Source organism: Nycticebus coucang, chromosome 21 (assembly GCF_027406575.1).
Source record: "Nycticebus coucang isolate mNycCou1 chromosome 21, mNycCou1.pri, whole genome shotgun sequence".
Classification (NCBI taxonomy): Eukaryota; Metazoa; Chordata; class Mammalia; order Primates; family Lorisidae; genus Nycticebus; species Nycticebus coucang.
Window position 1 is genome coordinate 62095853 of NC_069800.1, and position 25178 is coordinate 62121030.

A 25178-nucleotide genomic window follows, 5' to 3' on the forward strand; every position below is an offset into this window, starting at 1 on the left:
GAGGCAGTTCATTTTGCAGATGACCACAGTGAGGGAACAGACCCAAGGCTGGGTCATGTCTCTGACCGTTAACAATTGGGTCACACTGTATGTGGTGGGATCTGTCATTTCTGGCATTGCACAGGGACCAGGGGGTGGGGTTTTGTAAGAGGAGATGGACCCATTTGCCTTCTCTCTCCTCCAGCCTCCCTCCCTCACCAGGCCTAGGCCTGAGGCCCCACCTTGGCGTACATCCATTCCTGTCCAGCCAGAACCCGCAGCCCCCACGGACCTGGTGAAGTGACCAAAGCCAGTGTGAGTTCAAGGACAGTGTCTTGGGCAGGACCAGTGGGTCTTGCTCCCAACCGCGGTAACCTAGCATAGTGCTTTGCACATAAAAGCCTCCTAATATCTGTTTATTGAAACACTGGGGAATGGAAAGTGTGGACAAATGAGCCCCCTGTGCTAGTTTGTGCCGAGTTGTCACCACAGGGCTCAACTCACCACTGCTCCTGCCTATTTATGTGTTAGGATGAGCCTCAGCTATCCAAATGCTGCTCTTGGATGCAAAAACTCAACCCAAAATTCAGCCAGGGCCTATTTCCTCTCTGCAATCTCTACCAATAAATATGATAACTAGGGACACAACAGGTTCTGGGGATAGTTTTAGCACCTGGTCTGCTGGCTGGGGGAGAGTTCTGATCACCCTAAGAACATACCTTCTTTGCCAGCCCCTCATATGCAGGGACTTGAAAGGTAGAGACCACCAGACTCAGATTCAGGTGGTGGGGCTCTGACTTCCAGGTCAGATGCAGGTGCTCACCTGTGACCTCTGCATCTCCTTGCTTGCCAGCAGAACCCCAGTTTTGTTCAGGACCCAGGGGGTGAGCCAACTCCACAGACCACAGAGGGAGGCCTGGATGGCCTAAGACAGCTACTTCCTTCCCTCGTGTGGGGTTGGGTTTGGAGGACATGTGACAATGCTGGGCCACCGACAAGGAGGAAGGGCTGCTGGGGATTCTATGAAGAGGCCTCCCCACCAATGAAAAGTGGACAAAGAAGGCCTCTCTCCCTTCCCTTGGCATCATCAGGTCAGCCTGTGGCCTTTGAAGCAACAGCAGCCACTTCATGACCATGAGGACAAAGGGGATTCATGGAGAAGGCAGAGCAGAGCCGTGTGTCTGGCTCTGTGATGATGTCACCTAGCCCCTGAGTCAACCTGCCCTGGAACTGTCCCTTCACCCTGTGTTTTGGCACTTTTTTTTTTTTTTGTGGTTTTTGGCCGGGGCTAGGTTTGAACCCGCCACCTCCGGCATATGGGACCGGCGCCCTACTCCTTGAGCCACAGTCACTGACCACACCCTGTGTTTTGTATTAAGGAAAATTGCATATATATTTGCCTCATTGCATCACTTTGGGTAGAGATTTTTGTTACTTGCAGCCACAAGGATCTTTCGTAATACCGAGCCCCTGAGGCTACGGGCTTCCTCTTCCAGTCTCAGGTTGCTTACCTACAAACTTGCTCTCCTGCTATAGAGTTGCTATGAGAGTCCAATAAGATAACAAATTGATTTACAAACTGTAAAGCCTCACCCAGATGTAAGTTGTGTTATACGACAGTAGGGGTGACACATTCGAGACAGAAGAGGTGGGCCCTGATGTTGTGGCAGGCGCCTGTCAGACTTGGGGACTCCATGGGAAATAGCCAGGATTTCTTGTCTCAGGGAGCACAGAGGCTGTTCATGGACATAGACATTAGTGATAACTAGGGACACAAGCTGGTACAACCCCAAGGGCTGCATTTGGATGGCTGAGGTGCTCTGGAGGCAAAATTCACATCAAAGACAGGGTAAGTGGGGCCCCTCAGTTGTGCAATGGGCAGATTGTCTATAATCATACTGGTGTATGGATCCTTGCCAAGGAAGCCATGCTCTGTCTGTGGCAGAGACCCTCTCCTAGACTCAGAGGGCAAGAGAAAGCTCCCTAAGGAAGTGCTCAGGCTGAGATGTGAAGCATGGGGTGCTGAATTAAAGATGGATTAAAGATGACAAAGTGGCTTTGTCACTCCCCCAATCAAAAGAAGTGTGGGTTCCCTCTCCTGGACCTGGCTGTCCTGTGGCTGATGTCAACAGTAGAAGTGATGGCATGTCCCTTCTTAGCCTGGATGGACCGAAAGATTCTGCTGCTACCTGTTGGGAGCCCTAAACCACCTTAAAAGAAGTCCAGTTACGCTATGGAAAGATCCTACAGAGCAGTGTTTTCAACCTTTTTTATCTCACAGTACACTTGCACCTATAGTTCAACTTGCATGGCACACTTAAATTATGTTGATAAAAAAAATGAGTAAAAAAAGTAATATACCCACTCTGCTTTTAACTTCTTTTGAAGATAATTTAATTAATGATCTTTAAACATGTTTGTGGCACTCCTGAGATCCTCTCGTGGCACAACACGGTGCCTTAGAGAGATTTCATGGAGAGGCCATGTGGAGAGGAAATAGGCCCTGGGATGAGAAAATGATCAGCCTGTGTCAGCCCTCCCTACCAAGGTGCCCTCCCTGGGCTGGACCCACTCTGTTATGTTCCAGCTCCTCAGCTGAGTCTCTAGACAACTGCCAACAACATGGGAAGAATCACCCTGCTGAGCCCAGTCGACCCACAGAATCATGAGCAATAATAAAATTTTGGTTATTGTTTGAAGTCACTAAGTTTTTGCAGTCGTTTATTATGTAGTAATGGATAACTGAAACGGATGGCAGGGAGACATAGGGAAGAATCTTCTAGATTGAGTAAACGTATTAAAGATCCAGATTTGGGGGCCTGGCTCAAATGCACCGCTTCCAGAAAATGTTCCTTAAATTTTGTTTTCAGAACTAATTCTTCCTTCCCCGTGCTTCTGACATGATCTGCTGTACTCTGTCTCTCTCATCTTTGCCACCTCTGCTCCCCAAGTGCTGGGCTCCCCTGGGAATCCCTAGCCCCCAAGGAAAACCTAGCACATAGGCAGTGAACAGGCAGCAATTGTGGCTGGTGTCTCAGAAGGGCAGGTGGTCTGAGCTCACTTCCTGCTGACAGGGTTTATACAGTTCCTCTTGAGATGGTGGGATTACTGTCACCTCATATCTCCAGGGCTGGTCCAGGGACCAGTGAGTGTGAGGGCACATGACTGGACTAGATAAAGCAATGGCTCTTTATTTTTTTTTTTTTTTTTTTGAGACAGAGTCTTACTATGTCACCCTCAGTAGAGTGCCATGGTGTTACAGCTCACAGCAACCTCAAACTCTTGTGCTTAAGCGATTCTCTTGCCTCAGCCTCCCAGGTAGCTGGGACTACAGGTGCCCGCCAAAATGCTGGGATATTGTTGTTGTTGTTGTTGTCGTCATTGTTTAGCAGGCCCAGGCCGGGTTCGAACCCACTAGCCACAGTGTACGTGGCTGGCGCCCTAACCACTGGTGCTGAGCCAATGGCTCCTTTTTAAAGCACTGCCCAGGGTGAGTGTCAAGGATTCCCTGGTCAACCCCAGCACACCTTCCCAGGAGTCATCCAGACGTACTGCAGAGGGGCCACCATCTTAGAAAATGCCAGGAAGGAACATAGTAATGTTTATTGAGCATGTGTAATGTGCTGGTGGTGTTCCAGGGGCTGTGGATACAGCCATGATACAATAGACGCTGTCCCCCTCCTTGAGGAGTAAACTATTCTCCTGAACAAAGAACTCAGAATTGCACATCAGATGGTGGTAAGAACTGGGCAGGAAGGTAAAGTGGAGTGGAAGGGACAGGGAGCCAAGGAGGTGCCTGTTCCTAATTTACAGCGGGTGTTCAGGAAGCCCTCCCTGAAGTGGTGACACTAGAATGAAGAAAGGAAGGAAGCCAAGGAGGAAGCTGAGGAGACTTGCCAGTGAGAGAACAAATGCAGAGGGAATGGCACGTGCAAGGGCCCTGGGCAGGGGCCTGTTTGGCATATTGGAGGAAGAGAGAGGTGTCTGCCATGGCTGGAGGAGAGAGTGATAGGAGAGGACAGAGGGAAGCTGGGACAGGCCTGTGGTCGGGGGAGGAAGTGTGGGTTTAATTTCCTATACAAAAGTAGAAGCCATTGGTGGGCTTTGAACAAAGGAGCCATGTGAACTGCTCAGTGTTTAAAGGGCTTGCCGGCTGCTCTGTGGGTAACAGACCAGCGGCCCTCCTTCCCGTCCCCACCTCTAGAGTCCTCAGGAGAGTTGAAGGATGCCTGTTGGAGGGCAGGAGCTGAGGCCTCCCTCCTGACTCCTCTCGGGACAGTCTCACTCTCCTCCAAGGGCCACAGAATTCAGTTTTGACCATATTTGCCTCAGCGCCAAATGGCCGTCCTGTGGGGACGTATAAATATCAGTTTATTTACTCTGTGTCCCAATAAAGCTTGCTGTGGAGTAACAGAAGGCTTTTCTGCTCCTTAGCACGGGAGTCTGGAAATGTGGCTCTGCGGCGGGAGACCATGGCCAGGGTCTCAGCCAGGCTGGGATTTTCTGGAGGTTCTGAGTCATTGCTGGGGGCTGGGGAGATGGGGTCTCCTCCTCCTCCACCCAGGTCACCCCATAGAAAGTAAAACAAGGTAAATTGTCTTTGAGAATGGACTTCCCACAAGTCCCTTTGTGCAGGAGGCCACTGGACACCAGACTGCCTGAAACGTGTGCAAGTTTTCCCCTGGGGAGCCATCCTTTCCCTTCTCCCAGTCCCTGGGTCTCAAGTGGGCCCAGATCCTCCCCCGGCCCCATGGGGTGGGCATGTGACTCAGACTTGGCCAATAACAGCATTTAGTGCCACCAGGCTCAGTGACTGGTTTAGGCATGGACCCACAGCTCAGTTATAGCCCGGGGATACAATACGCTTATGCTGGGGGGGGGGGGGTAGGGGAGGGCAGAAAAGAAACAGGACCCCTTTTCTTTGAACTTAACCCTATGGAGAATTAAGAGCCTGAAGGTGCCAGGACAACCCCATGGATCCTGAGCATGAAGCCTGTTTAGGAGGTAAAGCAGGGAGGAGGAAGCAGAGATTAAGTCCTCATGAAAAGAAGCTGATGGGGGTGGCACCTGTGGCTCAAAGGAGTAGGGCACAGGCCTCATATGCTGGAGGTCGTGGGTTCAAACACAGTCCCGGCCAGAAACTGCAAAAAAAAAATAAATAAATAAATAAAGGTTAGGCTGCTGGATCCAGCTATTTCTAAAGCTAGAGCAGGGAGCCATATGGTCAATTCTCTTCTTTCATTAAGCCAGTGCACTGGTTTTCTATTATCAAACCATCACCAACATAGTAGCTTAAGGCAATACTTATCTATTAGGTCATGATTTTGTACGTCTCCAGAGACAGCATGGCCCAGTTGGGTCTTCAGCTTGGGGTCTCACAAGGTGGAAATCAGAGCATCACCAGGCTGATTCCTTTACCACAGGCTCTGGGGAAGAAGCCACGTCCAGGCCCATTCAGGTGCCGGCTGCATTCAGCATCTCATGTGGGAGGCCTGAGGTCCCCACTATTTGCTGGCTGACAGCTGGGGCTAGTCTTTGCTCCTGACAGCCACCTGTGTCCCTTCTTCCCATGCTTCCCCTGTGGCCCCTGCAGCCTCCGTGGGTCATTCCCTCACACACTTTGAATCTCTTCAACTTCCCTTTTCCTCCCTGCTCCCCTGTGCCTCCAGCTGGACAAGGTTCTCTGCTTTTATCGTTTACGTGATTAGATTGAACCCACATAGATAATCCAGAATAATTTTCCTATCTTAAAGGTCCATAACCTTAATTACATTTGCAAAGTCCCTTTGTCCTGTTATGACATAGTCATGAGTTCTAGAGGTTAGGACATAGGTATATTGGGGCGGGAGGTGTTATTTTGCCCACCAAAGCAGTTAAAGACTTGGGCTGTCATTTGCAGTGAAAGAATCTTGATTGATTTGCCTTCTTTCTGGAGAATGATTGGAATTACTTGGCTCACATATCAGAAAAGTTCTGCTTTAGAAATGGCTGGATCCAGCAGCTCAAACACTGTTATAAGGACTCACATCCTCTCTATTTCTTGACCTAGACTGGTTTCATGCCCAGGCTTAACAGGCGGCCCCTGGCTCCCACCCTCTGGATTAGTCTACAGAAGGGAAGACGTGCCTCCTTTCCATTGGTCTGTAAAACAAATTTAATCTCCTTTCAGGACTATATATATACATATATATATTTCTTTTTTTTTTTTTATGCTCTAAATTTCCCACCCGGTGTTGGACTCTGGCTCTCCTTCGATAAGCTTCAGAACCACTGAGTATTTTCCCCCTAAGTGACAGCACATGGAACCCCAAAGAGTCTCCTTTTGTTCTTCCACACCCAGCACCCAACCTTCTCCTCTGTGCTAGTCACTGAGGAGAAAGCAGAGAAAGGCAGGGTGGCTCCTGCCCCTGGGAGCTCACTGTGCTCTGTGGAGTTACGGATCAGGCGGAGGCTGTAAAGGAAGCCAGCAGGACAGCAGTGGGGAGAATTGGGAGGGTCCAGGTGAGGGCAGGTCAGCAAAGCCTGGCTGGGAAGATCACCTGTGACAGCGCGTGGGAAGGTGGGCAGGGGCCTAGACAAGGATGAATTTAAATTGGTCCTCCCTTTCAAAAAAAGACACTGGCAGAGGCTTTGGAACAGCAGCTTTCTGGGTGCTGGGAGTTTGTGCCCTGGCTCAGAGCACTCCCTGGCAGCTTTCCCCTCTCCCCCCATGGCCAGCAGGACTTCTGTCACTGCTGCTGTCACTTCCAGAACAGTGCTTGGCACCTTCCTGAGGTTTCCACCTGGCACCCGGGGCCCTGCAGGCTGTGTCCATCAAGCCCTTCCTGACCCAGACAAGGGGCAACATCATTGTTCTTTGATGAACACGCAGGTGCTGGGATGGGAAGACGGGTCGCACAGCCAAGTGAGTCCATGCCACACTTTGCAGCTTTGTCGCTGGCCCTCCAGGTGCCAGTGGCAGTTTCCTTCTGCTCACAGTGCTCAGCTTCTATTTACCGAGGTGCTAGCCAGGTAACAACATTTACAGTGGGAGGTCTCCCTCCCCGCCTCACCTCCCACCCCAGCACCCAGTGCCCCTGACTGGGACACACATTTTGCACCAGTGTTTACTCTCCCCCAAAGCAAATGCAGGCCATTCACTCTGCAAGGGCCTGTCTCTCTTCCTTACATGCATCGTGACCGCCCCCCTCCACGCCTGCAGAGCTTGTCCCTTCTTAGTCGTGGTGTGGTATTCCTCCACCTGGGTGGGGGTGGGCGGTGGTTCCACTATCCCCTCCAGTGGAGGCCAGTCAGCTCTGCTCTGCTGCTCTTTCAGGCACATTCCACCCCGTCAGACCTGCTGTATGCACCGTCCTCTTGGTCCCCACACAGCACTACTCCCAGGGATAAGGAGGGGGTGCAGGTACAGGGTCCCAGGCCATGCCTTTGGAATATTTTCTCATATTCTGTGACCCAGCAGGACCTTGACTTCTTGAAATGGTTTCATTATTATCTCTGGAGTTTCTCTAAGTGGCTGATATAGGCCCCAAGCCCTCCTAGGGTGACTGTGGTCTTCCCTGCTCTTTTCCTGCTTGTGCCTGCTGCCATGGCCCAGGACACGGACAAGCGAGCCAAGGTCTCTGCCTGCAGGTGCTCAGGCCCTGACGCTGGAGGGGCACGGAGGGAGCCCTCTTCCTGGTGTGCGGTCCTAAAGGAGATGGGGCCCCTACTAATTGTCACTCTATCCACACCCGCAGCCCGCTTTCCTCCGCTCCTCCCCACTCCAAGGCCTCAATGGTACTAATGGAGACTGTATCATGTGGAGTGGGGAGGGGATGCGGCAGATGTTGCCCATTCCAGCAGGAACCAGTCCTGCTACGGGGCAAGGAGTTCCATACAACTTCCCTCCAAATCATTCATTCATTCATTCATTCATACACTCTTTCCCCATTTTCTTATTGCACACCTAAGACCAAATACAAGGTCCTAGCAGGAAGACAGAAAAGCTGTGAGTCATCACTGGAATATTTGATCTCAGTCTGAGAGATGCCACTGTGAAGTGCTGAGCCCTCCAAGGCATGCCCCTGCTTCAGGGCCTTTGCAGATACTGTTCCCTCTGCCTAGAATGCCCTTCCCCCAGGTGACCACGCAGCTCTCCAGCCCTTCTCTTACCTCTTTTGGGTCTCACCTTCTGGTTTTCTGACCACTGGATTCAAAATCGCAGCCCCTCCCTGACGGCTTTACTTTGCTCTGTATCTCTGACCGCTTCTCCCAACCCGCGCTTCCTCAGATGCCACTTACCCCCGTCACTATGTGTGTGTGTCTCATCACTTGTCCCTCCTACGGGATGTAAATCTCCATGGGCAGGCACTTTGCCCTATTTCCTGCTCTATTCCCAGCACCTAGAAAAGTGCCCAATAGGTAATAGGTGCCCAGTAAATATCTGTCAAGTGAATGAGTCACCTAACGGGGATGTCACCTACTCTGCCACTCAGCAGCTGGGGAGGAAGATGTCAAGGGACAATTTCCTACCACTACAAGCAGACCCAAGTTTTGCAGGAGTGAAGGTTTAGATCGTTTGGGGTATGGTGTTTATGAAAAAGAAGATAGAGTTACATGCGTAAAATTAGGGCCAGGACCTGGCTCCTAAGCTAAACTTCCATAGCCACAAAATAAACCCTGTGGGCTGAGATCTAAAAGCATGGCCAGTGCTGACGAGGAACGGCATTCTAAGCAGTGGGAACAGCCTGTGGGGAAGCTTTGAGGTGGTGAACAGCCAGGGAGAGGCGGTTGGTGTGGCTGCAGCTTGGCAGGGTTGGCAGAGGGGCTGGGGACCCAGTGGGGGCGTGATTAGGAAGTGGTGGGTGTAATGTGTTGTGGCCCTAGTTTCTGAGGAATCAGAGCACAGGCCTGATGAGATGACCTCTGGGTGCCAGCAGGGCCCAGCGCTCTGCCGGCTGCTGCTTTCCCACTGATCTCAGTGGCCTGAGCCCTCCTTGTCGGTTGCCAGGAATACATCATCCTGCTTTGGGGTCTTTTTTTTCCTCCAACCCACCCAGAAAGGTCTCGAGCCTGGCTAGGAAGGCATCCACTTCCGCTCAATGAGGTTTGCAGGGAGGAGGCCTGTCCTGCCTGGTGATGTGTGCCGGCCCCACCCCCACAGTCTCTGCCAGTCATTTGCATCACAAATGAGGCTCCTCAGGCTGCTGGGCGCCAGCCAGACAGCCTGGTTCTACCCTCGGTGACTTAAGGACACAGGCCAGGATCCAGCCGCTGAATGTGCAGCCTTCCTTCGGCCGCCTAAATGTATCCCTGGGGAAGGATGCCCTGGTGCCCAGCCCACCTGGGATCCCCCTGGTCTGGGCCGCTCTTCCCACCAGCCCAAAAGAAGAGCCATTGTCCGGCCAATAAACTCAGAGCTGGGCAAGAAGGCTGTGCGTGTCAGGTGGGAGCTCGGCACTGGACAGACACTCTCTCCTTTAGCGCTCACGGCAGCCCACGTTACAGAGGCGGAAACTGAGGCTCAGACAGGGTGAGTGACATGTCCAGGGCCCCTCAGCTACTACCTGGCACAGCTGGGGCTCGAATCCATGTCATTCTGCCCTAGAAGCTGCAGTGTGAACCCAAACTGTCCCAGAGGGCCATTTGCACTTGCCCCTGGCATGCAATGGGTGCCTATAGCTGCGTGCTGCATGGAAAAGTGACTGTCTGTGCTGAGCCCTCTCCAGGCATGGTGGCTGACTGGGAAGGCTCTCTCTCTTTCCACATTCTGAGCCCCATGGGGCTGGGCCCTGCCCGTGCCCACGCGTGACTGGTTTCCTGCACATCGCCCAGCATGCAATGGGTGCTCCATAAATGCTGCGAGAATGAGCAGCAGAATACAGGAAAGGAGCATGTGAACTCCTGTGAGCAGGAAGTGTGTAACTGAGGCAAGGGGGGTGCTGTGCCCTCTCAGGGTCCCTAGCACCTGAACACATGGTCTGCCCCCACAGGGATGCTGGAAAGTTCTCTGAGATTCAGGGCTACATGTTCACCACAGGGCTTGTCTCAGACTGGCAGGAGCTCCCGCCTTGGAGCCAGCGTGTTGGGCCTCAGGTGGCATCTGGGGATCCAGGGTCTTAGGGCGGGCCTCCTCCTGGTCGCCCATTTCTCTCAGGGCCTTGGTCTTGCTGTCCCCTGCCCTAGACTGGACATCTCCCCACGGGTCCTCCAGAGCTGCTGTTCCTTCCTTCAGCTTTGGCTTCAGCGTCACCTCCTCAGAGAGGCCTCCGTGACTGCCATCTAGCATGGAACCCTGGGAGAGTCCCCTCCCCACCTCCAGCCCATCTGCCTCTAGAGCACGGAGCACGGCTTGTCTTGCTTTTCGTTTGATCTCTTGAGTTTGCCTATGTCCCCTTCAGAAGGAAAGAGGGAGAGAATCACACGGTGATTCAAAGGTTTTAGAGTCTTAGAGAGACGGAGGGGAGTGAGAGACACAGAAAGAGAGAGATCAGAGTAACTCAGGTTTTAGAGTCTTAGATGGAGGGGAATGAGAGACACAGAAATAGATCAGAGTAACTCAGAGGCGGGACCCAAACAGAAACCGAAAGGAAAATAGTCCTGGAGGTGCAAACAGACCGTGCTGGAGACAGGGCCAGAGAGAGGAAGCAGCCGTCCAGGCAGGGAAGGAGGTGAGCAGGGAGGGGACCAGCTCCGGGCCGCCTTCTGGGTGACAGGCTTGTTTTGGAATTAGACAGTGATGATGGTTGCACAACTTTGTATATATACTAAAACCCACAGGATTCTACACTGTAAAAAGGTACGTATTATGGAACATGAATTATGTCTCATTTTAAAACATGAGAGGACATCAGACAACCAGTTGAGGCACAATCTGTAAAATGGTGAACTAATAGGTCATGAAAGACAAGGGGAGACCGAGCAACCACCCAGGTCATGGTATGGTGTGGGGACCTGGAACAGAAGGACAGGTGAAGCTGTGAGGCCAGAATGAAGCCCTTGGTCTAGGTAGCTGTGTCATGTCAGTGTGAATTCCTTAGCTTTGCTAACTGGCCTGTGGTTTTGTAAGATGTTAATATTAAAGTAGCTTTGAGACTAGACTGGGCAACATACAAGACCCCATCTCTATAAAGAAAATTAAAAAAAACCTACCTAGTTGGGCTTGGTGGCAGCTGTAGTCCCAGCTACTCATATGCTGAAGATGATGCTAAAACCCCCAGGAAGAGTGGCAGCTGCAGCTGAGGCTGCTTGCCCTGCCCACGGGCAGACCCCTGCAGGCTACCATAGAAGACTGCCGAGAATTGGGCGGCGCCTGTGGCTCAGTGAGTAGGGCGCCGGCCCCATATGCCAAGGGTGGTGGGTTCAAACCCAGCCCCAGCCAAACTGCAACAAAAAAATAGCCAGGCGTTGTGGCGGGCGCCTGTAGTCCCAGCTGCTCAGGAGGCTGAGGCAAGAGAATCATGTAAGCCCGAGAGCTGGAGGTTGCTGTGAGCTGTGACGCCACAGCACTCTACCCAAGAGCAGTAAAGGGAGACTCTGTCTCTACAAAAAAAGAAAAAAAAAAAAAGAAGACTGCCGAAAATCCAGGGGATGCTTTTTCTTCCCCCCCGAGGGGCTCAGCTATAGCTGCAACAGCCTAGAGGACTCCCCCCAATCCCTGACACATTAGTCTGTGCCTAAATATACCTGCCAGATGCCACCCTGACGTGGCGGGCCTCAGCGCCACAGGCAAATTCCTGCAGATCCCAGTCATCCTCTACAGGAGGAAAAAATTATCCCAGACTCAGCTTTCTTGTAAAAAGAAGAAAGTGACAGCCACACCCCAGGTGCTATCACATTTTGAGGGTGCCAGCACGGGACATGGGACAGGAGAGCCCTCTTCCTCTTCCCCTTGCTGAGTCAGGGGCTTCTGGAGGGACACTGCTTGTTTTTTTTCCCCTGGACCCACCCCTGAGCCCAGCGCACAGTAGGTGCTCATTAACGCCATGGGTCTGGGTTCCTTACTCACAGGATGTTAGCAAGAGAACAGCTATTTTCTCTTCCACCTGCCTTCAGGCTTCTTTAAAGCAGTGCAATCTTCTTAAAACGCAAAGATACTGGGCGTGGAGCTGCCTCCTCCGCCGGGGTTCATCTGTACATGGGTGGTTCCAGCCACTTGGGGGACCATTGTTTTATGAGCACTGTTGAAACAACTCGCAAGTGAATGACACTGTGCAATATACAGTGCTTTGATTTTGTGTTTTCCTCTTGGTGACATGGAGGAGGATCATGGGGAGAGGCCATGATCTACTTGTAAGGGGCTGCAGCTCCACCCACCCCAGGCTCAGCCCTGTGGCACCCAGACCCCACTGGCTGGCATTTACCTTTTTGTTTCTCACCTTCGTCAAATGGAACCATCATCACTTGGGGGCTGGAGCAGGGAGTGAAAACCCCACTCAGGGCGTGCACCCTGTCCTGTGGGCCCCTGAATATTACCGTGATCCTGATTGGTCCTCACTGAGTTTTATGCTCTGCTGTCACCATTTTGAAAGTCTTAGTAATTTTTTCATCAGGGGCTCCACATGCACCTTGCACAGGACCCTAAGCTGTCCGAGGACAGTGAATACTTACTGAGCCCTCATCATGTGACAAGCCCTGTGACAGGCCAGTGGCCACACACACTGAAACTGCCCAGAGGTTCTGTTATAGGCACAGTGATTTCTAGCACATTCTGCAGTGGGAAACTGAGGCCCAGAGAGCTCCCGATCCTGGCAACTCCAGGCAACAACAGAGTTGAAAATCGAATCTGAACCAACCCCTTTCTTTTAAGACCAAGACCCAGAAAGATTAGGATTCACTCAAGGGGACCCGCCCCTGTGGTACAGAGCCAGGTTCCCAGCCATCCCCCAGCCAGGAGCCAGAGGCCATTTGTCTTGTGGCAGCTGCCTCTTGGCTTTTTCGAAAGACCTGTTCATTTTACCACATTTCCCTTTCCCGGGGGTAGGGAGGATGGGGGTGGGGTGGGGAAGACCATCTCAACTTGAGTGAACCAACCCCAACCCCGGGGCTTTAATCAGACCAGCCATTTCCTCTCCCCAGAGAGGCAGCCCGGCCCTCTCACCACCTGCCTTCTATATTTAGCTCCTGGGCCTTGCCTGGAGCTGGGCCAGGGCTGGGGTGCGGGTGGGTCTGTGGCTGCTTCCGGACCAGGGAGGGAGGTTTCCACCTGTTTCCCCATAACCCGAGGCCAAGGAGCCTGCCAGTCATAGGCTGAGTGTGAACTGGCCGAGTCTCCTCCAGCTTCCCCTTGGCCCAGCCCCACGGCCATGTGGGGACACAAGATGCACTCCCAGACATGAAAGACCACTCCCAATTCACTTGTTCATTCATAAATCTAGTGTTTCCTGAGCATCTTTTGTGGCCCCAGTGCCACTCCTGACCCTGGGGAGTACTCACACTTAGGACGTGAATTCACGCCTCCTAAGAATTCATGCGGGAGAGGGAGCTCAAAGGCGGGTGAGGGTGGTTTGTGCCCCTGAGAGTCCAGCAGGTGGCTAGCAGGGGGTGAGAATGTGAGAACAGGGGAGAGGCAGGAAGGTCAGAGCCTGAAGGGCTTTGCAGGCTGTGAAAAGGATGCCTCAGACAGCCTCTGAAGGCAGAACCCTGGACAGGGAATCCAGAGATGGGGCTTCAGACCGGAATTAGCCCCAGACCGGCCGTTGTCTTCAGAAGAGCATCATTTGAGGGGGGCTCCAGTTCCCTCTTCTCAACGTAGGAGCGATGCCACCATCTCCCCTCTCTCTCGTGGGGCTTCTACACAGGGTCAGGGAGGTGCTGGGTGATGGGACCCAGGTGTGTATAGGATGGATGGAAGTCACTTGGCATTCTGCTTTGAGTGTTTAAGAGTGACCCATGAGGCCAGGCTCAGTGCTCACACCTGTAATCCTAGCACTCTGGAAGACCGTGGTGGGAGGATTGCTTGAGCTCAGGAGTTCAAGATCAGTGTGTACAAAAGTGAGAGTCTTACTTAGGCGTAGTACAGAGCCTACTAAAAGTAGGTAAAACTAGCCGGGCATGTAGTCCCAGATACTCAGGAGGCTGAGGCAGTAGAATTGCTTGAGCCTAGGAGTTTGAGGTTGCATGATCTATGATGATACCTAGGTGACAAAGCAAGACTCTGTCTCATAAAAAAAAAAAAAAGTGACCTACAAGAGCTGTGAATTCAAGTCCTAAGTGTGAGTAACCTCCAACCACCCAGTCAAGAGTCCAACCAGCATGGGAACCCAGCAGAGTGAACAAGGGTCCACAGGACTATTCCAGACTCATATTTGACAGATATTTAACACATAGTTGGTGGCATAATGTCATAGCAACGGCAGTGATGTTTGGCAGTGCACTGACCCCTGTCCTCAACCTGTGGGTTGAGGAAGACTTTGGGGTCCTTGGATGACTTAAAGTGAGAGAGGACTGGAGAAGGAGGTTCCCGGCCTCTCACCGATAGAGAATCCAGGCACCTGAGTGATTAGGGAACAAAGGGCTGTAGCCATCCTGGCTTCATAAGGGGTTGAAGTGGTTTATTCTGACTTCATTGGGGGCACTCAGGAGAGCCAGGGGAGCGGGCAAGATGGTGGCTGGATTTAGGAGAAGTGCCTGATGCTTCGGCCTCACTGACTGGTCCTTTCTTCATCCCCTCTCAGCCTTGGCACACTTCACTTTGTCACATGCCTGCCATCCTGATCCTGGGAAAGGGTTTCCTTAGCTGGCAGGCTCTGGATGAAGGGAAGGCAGGGATAATGTGGATGGGGTGGGAGGCTTTCAGCACCTTCCCAGCTTCAGGTTCTCCCCGCTCCCCTTTCTACTCAAAAGATGCTTCCAACGTGGACCTGCCAGCTGACAGCTCAAATGACAGCCACAGACACCACTTGAGAAAGAACCAAAGGAGGTGAACAAACTGTTTATCTCTGGAGAAACACAGGCAGTTAACTGTTATGTGGAAGAAGGCACAGCTTTGCTGGTCAAATGAAAAAAAAAAGGTATACAATGATAAAGTCCACTGCTAACAGAGATGTGGGGAAAAGGACATATCCGATTTTGAAGATCCCCCTGTTTGCGTGAAACCAGCACCGTGAAGCCTACAACCTCTCACCCAGCATGTCATCTCCAGGCGGTGCGCTATATCCACGGAAATGACCCTTAGGGACAAAAGTGTTCATAGTGGCATTATTTAAAAGGGAGATATGGAAAAAATTTTAAAACCCAGACATCCTGTGCTAACACTGTGAAGTGCTCACACTATTTGAAGTGCTGAACGGGTTCTAACTCTGCTTCTAGTGCCAGTCTGTGAGCTATGTGCACCCATAGTTTCATGAGTGCTCCCACTTTACAGACAATCACGTGATGGAGTCCAGCTCTTCCTCCTCAGCCACACAGTGGCAAGCGGCAGAGCAGAGGTTTGAACCCAGGCACCCGGCCTAGAGCCTGGATCCCGTCCTCCCAGCTGTTCCTTGTCCATGTGAAAGCAGGGTCAGTTGTCTTCTGAAGAGAAGGACTGTGCGGCTCCCAGGGTGTGCTGACACCAGGACGCTTCCTGAAGACACAAGGACTTCTTTCCCTTTCTGCCTGGCAGCAAATGGGAGCCTGCTGCCCAGAAGGCATGTCCCAGCTTGTGGTTGTGGAATGCGGGCGAGCCACCATCCTTGGAGACCTGCACTGGTGGCCAGGCCCAGCCCACGGACCTGCCACTGCAGACTTTCTATATTTGCCCAAGGATCTGAGTCATGCCCCTCCCACTGTCTTAGCGGGAGATGAACAGTTGAGCTGATGCCCCCAGACCCCAACGTTTTCTTCTGGGAAGATGCCTGGGGACCTCGAGGCCATGGATAGGTGCTGAAAGGGTAGCCAAAGTTCCAGGCACCTGTGACTTAATGATAGTAGTGAAATTTTGAGGTTGCTCTTGGCACAGGGTATAGCTTGGGGATCCCTTGCCTCCCAAAAAGAGGACAGGAGGAGACACACCCTAGTGACACGTCTGAGGTTGCTTTGACTGGTGATATGACTCCTGTTCTTGGGGTCCCAGCCTCCCCAACTCTACAGAATAGGATCAACCCAGGCTCCCATAGTCCACCATGTGCTCTGTGTGGGCACTTGTGGGGCACAGGTGGACTATGCAGCTATTCCTCTTCAACCTCTCCTTGGCCCTTGACAAGACCACTCCAGATAGTATGGGTCTCCCCACCACTTTCCCTTCCTTCCACCTTTTTGCTCAGTCACCCTCATATGTTGACTTTTAGTTCTTTTGTCAGTTGCTTCGTGGTTACAAAATGGCTGCAGCTGCTCCAGGACTCCTGACCTCATAGCAGCACAGGCAGGACAGCATGGAGAAGGTTTCATCTTATTGGCTGGAAATGGTCACATGGCTACCACCAGCTGCAAAGCAGCCTGGGAAAGCAAGTCCCTGGAAGAGTGGCCATGACTGAAACAGTCATGATTTGCCCTCAGGGCAAGGTGTGCTGCTGGCCCAACAAAATTGATATTTCAGTAACAAAGGAAGAAATGGGGACTGGCTTTTGAGAGGTCAGCCACTTGTGAGTGTGACAGGGCCCATAAATATCTGTGTCCTTCCCTTGACACAGATGTTCAGATGTTTGGGTTTCTTGTCTGCATCCCCCATCCTTATAAACCCCTAGGCAGGAATTTTTGTCAGATGTGCTCTCTGCTAGGACAGTGCCTGGCACAACAGAGATGCCTAATAAATATTTGTTGAGTAAATGGCCAACCCTACGCGGTGGGCGCCACTGTTATTCCTACTTTATAGTGTGAACCCGGCCCAGAAAGTTTCAGCAGCCGGCTGGAGTCGGGATCTGGAGCAGGTGGAGCCTGGAGTGGAGACCCTGCTTCCTACCCCTGCCCAGCACTGCCTCCCTGCTGGGCACGGCCTGAAGCAGAGGTCTCTAGGCTACTCTATGGTTACCAGCTGTGTGACCCAGGGCAGCTGTCTCAACCTCTCTGGGCTCTGCTCCTTCTTTGCACCCTTCCTCCCAAGGGTGCCCGAGCATCCCAGGTAATGGTTGGCACAGCTCTTAACACAGAGCCTGGCATCCGGTAGCTCCCCAGCTAATGCAGCTTTTGTTACTCTCCCATTGTATAGGTCATGAAACCAGGGTCCAGAAGATGCTCAGGGTCACAGAGCACCCGAGCTCAAAGGCAGGTTTACGTGACTCAGAGTCCTTGCCTGGGGGAAGCGGGCTGTTCCTGATGTCTGTTTCTGCTGCTCTCTGCTTCCTGGGCCACCTGCCTCCCCCATGGCCCTCCCTTTGTTGTGCTGCCCCTCCCCCGTGGCTCTCCCTTTGTTGTGCTGTCCCTCACAGAAGGCATTGCCCTGGTGCCGGGGGAGGCTGGGGCAGGCCGCAAGCCAGTTGCTATTTGCCTTCCCCTTCACAGCATCTTCCGGGTGTGGGCAGAGGTGGGTGTGAGGCCAGGTGCGTAGTGGGGAGCATTTAGTGGGGAGGGCACCTGCTGTCCTCTCCCCATCTCTAAGCTCCTGGGGGTGCTGGCCAGGCCTGGTGACCAACTGTCCTGGTTTTGCCCAGAGCTGAGGGATTTCCTGTGGAGTGTGACTTTCGGTTCTAAAACTGAGAAAGTCCCAGGCAAAGCAGGGGAAGTTGTCACCCAGGGGAACATGCTACTCCCCTCCAGCCTGGCTGCCTGTGAGCCCTGCACCAGGCCTGGCTTTGGCCCCAGACAGAACTGAGTGAGGAATCCCTGTCTCATCCCTCCCTTCACCTCTGGGAGCCTGTCTCCTTTGTAGTAAAATGGGCATAAGGATTCCACCCCCTTGCAGGGATGTGGAATGGGGAATCAGGTGAGAAAATGAACCTATAAAACTTAGAGTGTAGGTGTCTGATTCACGAGGACACATAGGATTGTATTATTGGATCTCCTGCTGCAGACCCAGCTGCACGCTGCTGCTAGAAAGCACAACAGACCCTCGAAGCACCTGTGACATCTGACCCAGCCTCCCACTCTGCTGCAGCAGCGCACCTCCTTCCTGGCCTGGGTGGACCAGGCTCCTGCCTGCCCCAGGGCCTTTGCACATGCTATTTCCTCTGCTCAGAGTTCCACCTACTTTTCCTTTGGCATCTTTGGGCTACTACACAGAGTGACCTTATTTGAATGAGTATGTGTCTCCATAGGGACACCCAGTCATCTCTTGGCTGGGTGACTGTGGCTATTCCATGCCTGACGCAGAGCACAGCTCAGGTTATATTTTTTGAGTAGGATAATTGGCCTGTGGCAGTCCTAATGGTGGGAGAGAGTCCAGAGTCTTAAATCCTTTCCCTCACAGAGCCTTGGTTTCTCCATTCGATAGGAGCATCTGCCTCCTTGGGCTTTCTGAGGCCTGAACAGGTGACAGAGGCAGAATCTATTCCGTGTACCTGGCACAAGGAAGGGCTTGGGATGGGCAACTTTGTTGACGGGACCCAGGGCACCCTTCCCACACCATATCCCCCTCTGGGGGTGTCCCTCCACTCACCCCATGCAAACCAGGAGACTGAGCACTGGGGGGCTGCTGGTGCTCACCTCATCTCCCTGCCAAAACACTCCACTAGGCAGGCAGCTGACACATCACATGCCCTCAGCCTTAGACTGCTCTTGGGGGGGGGGCTCCCCTCAGAGACTTCAGCACACTGTCAAAGCTGTCAAACAATCTCTCTGCCAGGTTTTTACAAGAATCCGAGGCCTCGGTGCCAGATGCCAAACACCCTCTTAAGACAATACCTCTGAGGCCTGTGGGCCTATCCTCGGCCTTATATAGGCAAAAGCAGGGGAATCCCTCTCCCACCCTGGGCCAGGATCTGCACAGCCTTGGCCTGACCCAGGGATCTCCCTTCTCCAACCTGCCACCCTCTGGCCAGGGGGGTGAGTGGGGAGGCCAGGGGGGCGGGAACAGCTGCCAGACCTGCGCAGAGGCTGTGGTGTCCCACCAGCTGGCAGCCCGGGTGGCCAGGCCAGCACAGGCTCTTACCAAATAAGGCCTGGGCAGCTGGGCCTGGCCAGGCTCAAATACAGGCTGTTCTGTGGGTGGTGGCAGGCTTGTCTATCTGTCTCTTCCAACCGTGTGCCGTCCTGCACTCTGAGGCAGCCGGCCCTGCAAACTGCTGTCTTAGAGGCTTGGAAAAGAAACAGCTCAGGGTCCCCTTGCAGTGAAGGGTTGTCTAAGGTTCCATTTAGACACTTTGGGTGTTCCATTCAGAAATGTGAAAGAAGGCGAGGTGGAGACACACTCGGGGGCCCCTGAGCAGCAACCTTTCCTCCGCCTGTGACCCCCACCTCTATAAGGGCATGAAACCAGGAGGGAGGCCACCAGGGGGATGGTGCAGCCCTGGGACTGGTCATGTCTCAGGAGCCACCTCTGGGCATGGAGCCCTCGTGTTTGCCTGTCTTGGTTCCAGCAAGCAACTTCATTTCTTTGAGCCTCAGTTTTGCCATCCTTAAAATGGGTATAGCACAAATCCTATGTCAGGTGGCACCAGGTGTTTGAAGGGCTATGCAGGAGCTGTTGGAGGACTGAGATCTGGGGGTGGGGGGCAAGGGCTCTCCTTCTGTCCCTGAGCCCTCTCCTCTTCTCCTCCTGACCTCCCTCTGTCTCATTATCCTAGGGGAGTCCTGAGGGGTCCTGCTGAGGTCTCCCCAGCTACTCTTAGTGTGGGAAGCATGGAGGTGGTGTGACCAGTTGGTGCATGTGTGGGGTCCCCACTAAGTCACAATGTGGCCCCACAGCCAGCGCTTGAGTGTTTTGGGGAGTGCAGCACACAGGCCCTTATGTGGGCATGAGGATGCCAGGGAATTTGGGGTTCTGCTGCAGCTCATTTCTAAAGTCCTCTCGTGAGTTCTGGGAATCCGAGGAGACAGGGCCCTCCTGCCAGGTCCTCAGAGCCCCTCTCCCAGAATCAGGATCCCAATGCAAAGTGAAAATGCAGAACCCCTGCTCAAAGAGAATTACGGCATTCACTCGGGAACAGCAGAGCATTAAATCAAGAGGGGACCCCTCTGACTGTGGGGGTCCCTCTGTGACCACACAAAGTGTGAAGCTAGCTCTGTCCCCCCAGACCTGGCCTTAGACTTCAGGGTGAGTGGTGGAAGACTCATTGTGGCCTCCAGTGCGCAGAGACAGTGGTGATACTGTGCAGGCTTGGCTTGAGGGGTCTGCACACACATATATATATAGAGTGCACAGCCTGTACTCTATAAAAGTGACATCCCCACCCCAGTACAGGGGCAGCCAGAACCCCTATGTCAGTATGGGAGGTCCCTAATAGAAGTGCTGTCCTGGCCACTCTATTTAAGCTGGGGTGAAATTTGTTCTCATGGACTAGAGGCCATCGAGGTTGCACAGATTCTTTCTGTTTTTAGCCAAGTGGCAGGTGCTGGCTGAGATGCTGTGGGTGAGGATGGCCATGACCCAGACACCGGTGGATGCCTAGGCTTGGCTCGACTGCAAGGCAGCCTGGCAACCCTGGAGGTGGAGAGTCAGGGGGGCCTGAATGTATTGAGAGCTTAAGAGCCTCTCCTAGGGGCTCCCCAGGGGGCCACCCCCTTTGACTCTGGCCCTAAGGACACACGCTGCTGGCAGCAGCTCCACCATTCCAGAAAGTTCTCTGTGGTCTCTAGAAACCACCCACTCAGAAGCTGGGAACTCATAGCTGTTCTGTTGGAACCTCGGGGGAAGGGGGGATTCCCATTCAGAACCTTCAGATGCCCTGCATGACATCTGCTCCCTTGGGGTGGATAATGGGTTTGACTTGGTCACCAGGTGTCCCAGAGCCTGGAAAGAGGCTGGCAGGGAAGCCGTGTGCTACCTTCCTGTGGAGCTGGGGAGAAGCAGGACATTTTGGAGCCAGGAGCGGGCGTTTATCACAGTTGGCACCACGGCTGGGACTGTCACCAGTGAGGCAAAGAGTCCCACAGTGTGTCATCTCAGTGGGAAGCCTGCATTTCACATGCATCAGCTGCTTTTTTATATTTTCTGAGCGTGTGTGGAGGGTCCCCTCACCTTTCTTGCATAAACCTAATGCATCTTCTTTTTCAGTTTCTTTTTTTTATAAAGTGCAGAGAGGAGGAAGATGTTCTCAGAGACTGCCAAGTGGACAGCTTCTGAGAAGACTTCTACATTCTCTAAGTAAACTTGTCCTTTTAATTAATGAAGCAAAAGAGATTTATTTGGCATGGACCTCATGCCAGAGCTGGTGGGTGCTAGAAGCTCAGAACAGAGGAAAAACGAGCTGAGGGAAATTCTGCCTGAGTGAAGCTAGGTCAGTTTTACAGAAGTAGGAGCCAAGGCTCAGAGAGGGTATGTGGGTTACCTAAGGCTGCACAGCAAGGATGCTGTAAGGATGTGTAAGGATGCTGGTTGGCAGAGGTGGCCAGAATAGATGTCAGCAAAACTGGGTTTGAATCTTTCCTCTTGGACCTTGAGTGGACCTTTTCTTTTGAGACAGAGTTTCACTATGTTACCCTTGGTAGAGTGCTGTGACATCACAGCTCACAGCAACCTCAAACTCTTGGCTTAAGCAATTCTCTTGCCTCAGCCTCCCAAGTGGTTGGGACTACAGGCACCCATCACAATACCCAGCTATTTTTGTTGTTGTTGTTGTTGTTTAGCAGGCCCAGATCGGGTTCGAACTCACCAGCCCCAGTGTATGTGGCCGGCGCCGTAACCACTGAGCTACGGGAGCCGAGTCCTTGAGTGGACCTTTTACTGCAAGCTTCCCTCAACCTCCAAGGGTTGCTCTGTTACCTGCCAGCTAACCTCTCGGAGCCTCAGTTTCTCACCTGTAAATGGGAACAATTAATACTGGTTCGCCAAACAGCAGGCAAAGCTTCTGTGGGAGATGATGGGGAGGGTGTGTCTGCGTCTGGCCCAGCCTCCCTTGGCGAGACAGGCTGGGTTAAACAGGGCAAGAGGGCAGCAGGGCGGTGCCACACGGGACTTGGCAGAATAGGTCCCTGGCTCTGGGATTCCATCATATGTCCTCAGCCTGTGAGACCAGGCCAGGGACTTGGTTGGAGCAGAGAGAGGCTGAAACGAGGAAGAACTGGGGGAGGGAGAGTCCCTCATCCATCGTCAGCCTTCTCTAGAGAAGAAACAAGGGGTAGCAGGCGCTCACAGATTTGCAGATCGCTCTGCTCAGCTGTCCCCTCACTGTCTTGTGGTCCCTTAGGACCAGCCATCGAGGCAGGGGCCTCATGGGACAAGTGAGGAAACTGAGGCTCAAGGGGTGAAGTCACTTGCCTTAGATCACAGAGCTGGTGAGGAAGGACCCTGGGCAGTCTCCCTCCATGGCCCAATCTTTAGATTTCCAAGGCAACAAGAGGAGAGATGGGAGGAGACAGGTGGGGGAGAACGGTGGCAAAGGTGCCTGGAGAGAGGATGGGGAGGTGGCCCTGGGGCTGCCAGGACCTCTGTGTCTCCTCCCAGGGGAACGCCTGGCTCTCTGAGTGCTTCTCAAGGAGCTTCTACTCCCAGAGACTCCTGGGCATGAGGCAGTTGTTATTCTTCCCTGAGGACAGCGGCCCCACCTTGGGGTTGCATTCTCTTCCTGGAGCCAGGGACCTGGCATTTTTGGCAACTGGCAGAAGCTATTTTTAAACCCCACAGCTGGTTTTTATCGTGGCTGCTGATAGGTATGTGTACAAAGCTTGGGTCCTGCCAACATTCCGAGCAAACTTTGAAATGAGCAGGGAAGATGCTGGGGGAAACCCAGTGCGGCAGGCAGGGCTCTGTCCCCACCCAGACCCTCGCTGGGGAAGACAGGCGGTCTCAGGGCAGAAGACAGTTGGGGGGACACATCCCCCAGAAGATGGAAGCTGGGGGATGAGCAGGGACCTTTGGTAGCTCTGGGAGATGGAGGACATAGAAATTGAGAATGTGTATTATGGGTCCCACAGACCTGGGTTTGATCTTGATTCAGCCTTTAACAGCTGTGTGACTGCAGGTGTATCAGTTAGCTATTGCTGCATAACAAATCATCCAAAACTTAGTTGTTTAGAACAGCATGATTCTGTGATGTGAATCTGTGAACAGCTAAATTTGGCAATTTAGCCTGAACCATCTAGCTGGATGGTTCTTCATGTCTGAGGCTGGCCCCTCAAGCATTTATAGTTAGCTGGAAGTGAGCTGGAGGCTCTGTGTCTGACCATCGTCTATGGTGATGAGGATGACTGGTCTCTTATTCTCTGGCAGACTTGTTCACATGATGGGGACAGGGGTCCAAGGGCAAGAAGCATGCAAGCCTATTTGGGGCCTTAGATATTGCACACCACTGCTTCCAGATATTTTGTTGACCAAAGAAAGTCATAAAATCAACCCAGATTGAAGAATTTGAAAGTAACTCTACCTTTTAATGGAAGGAGCTGCAAGGGTCACTTTAAAAAGGTCTGTGGGGGTGGTGCCTGTGGCTCAGTGAGTAGGGCGCTCCTATATACCGAGGGTAGTAGGTTCAAACCCCACACCAGCCAAAATGCAACAACAATAAAATAAAATAAAAATAAAAATAAAAAAAGGCCTGTGGATACAGGAGGTGTAAATAATTTGGGTCATTTAAAAATATTAGTGTACCACATTGGGTACATATGTACCTCTCTAGCTCTCCATTTCCTCATTTGTAACATGTGAATAATATGGCAGTTGCAAGAACTAAATAAGGTGAAATATGTGGAGTTTCTAGTCTCATGGAGAGTAAATGCTTAAAAACAAGCTGTACCAATTCCTCCCTTCCTGCACCTCGCCCACCATCTCTATGAAACATATTTCACAGATCCAGCTGCTCTCTGGAAAGAGACTCTAAAATGAGACTGTGTAGTTGCAAGAAATCCACCAGGACTAGGAGCCTTTTGGTAAATATTTCTTCTACCCCCTGCTCCAGTGATAGAAACAAAAAGTCCCAGTTATGCAGGACTGAAGTTTATCAGGTATAAGGATTCCCTGATGGCTGTCTGTGCCGGACTGAAGTTTATCAGGTGTAAGGACTCCCTGATGGCTGTCTATGCTGAACTGAAGTTTATCAGGTGTAAGGACTCCCTGATGGCTATCTGTGCTGGCCATACAGTTATATTTATGTTTTCATTCAACAACAACAAGCACCCATGATACACCAGGCGCCACATTTAGGTGCAGGTGATACATTGATGGCAGAAGACAATCCAGGCTCTGCCCTCATGGAGCCAACAGTTATCACAATGACAGCAACACACACCATTTCAGTCCTGCATTCTGTAACAAGGACCTAAGAGCGCAATTCAGATGTTCAGTAAACAAGGCATCAGTTTATTTTTCTTACTATCAATAGAATTGTGAGTGGAGTCTTATCCCACTAGGCTGAGTGAGGAACTTAACCACAGCTTGTCTTATATTCCAGCTCCTGAAAAATATTTAAGCAATCCCATGAAAGTAGTTAGGGAGGAAATAGAGGCCTGGGAGGGGGAGCCACTTGTTTAAGGACATAGAGCTATAAAGTCTTGTGCCCGGGTCTGATGAGCCTCCACCATCGGGCAGTCACGGCAGGTCTCCCAGGGGCTTTGGGGTCTCCTCCAGGGGAGCAGCCTCTCCTTGAGGGGGGGTTTTACCTGATGGTTCCTGCTCCCAAGCTGCAAAGACATGAGCTCTGCAGTGGTGTCAAGGTGGGGGGTGCCTCATTCTCAGCGGAAAGGTCAGATGCCACCAAAAATCAACTAATCCTCTGGGACATCTGGTACAGCTTTAAGTGTGTACATCTAAATACCTGGGTGCTGTTTTAACATTTAATTTGGAGCAAACTGTCCAGCATTGGCCAGCTAAACCTCCCCTTATCCTAGGCCTGGCCATTGCAATCTGTCAGGGAGCTAAACTAACTCATGTGTGAGCAGCCCTCCCAGTGGTGCCTGTACATCACTCATTTTCCATTCACACACCCTCAGAACCGTGCACAGTCACCCAGGCACATTCACAGACATGCTCACACATGAATATTGTGTGTATGCTCACTTTCCAAATCTCACACACACACTCACGCATACACAGCTCTGACACCCTCACATGCACACACAGAGCCCTCCTGACCACACTGGGCCACAGTGCTCCTGGCTGTAATAGCGACTTCCTCAGTTGCCCTTGGTCTTGAGAAGCCATGCAGAGTTGAAGCCAGGGTACAGGAGACCATTCTCACCCATCTCAAGTGCCAGGTCTCTATGTGCCCCTGAGCATG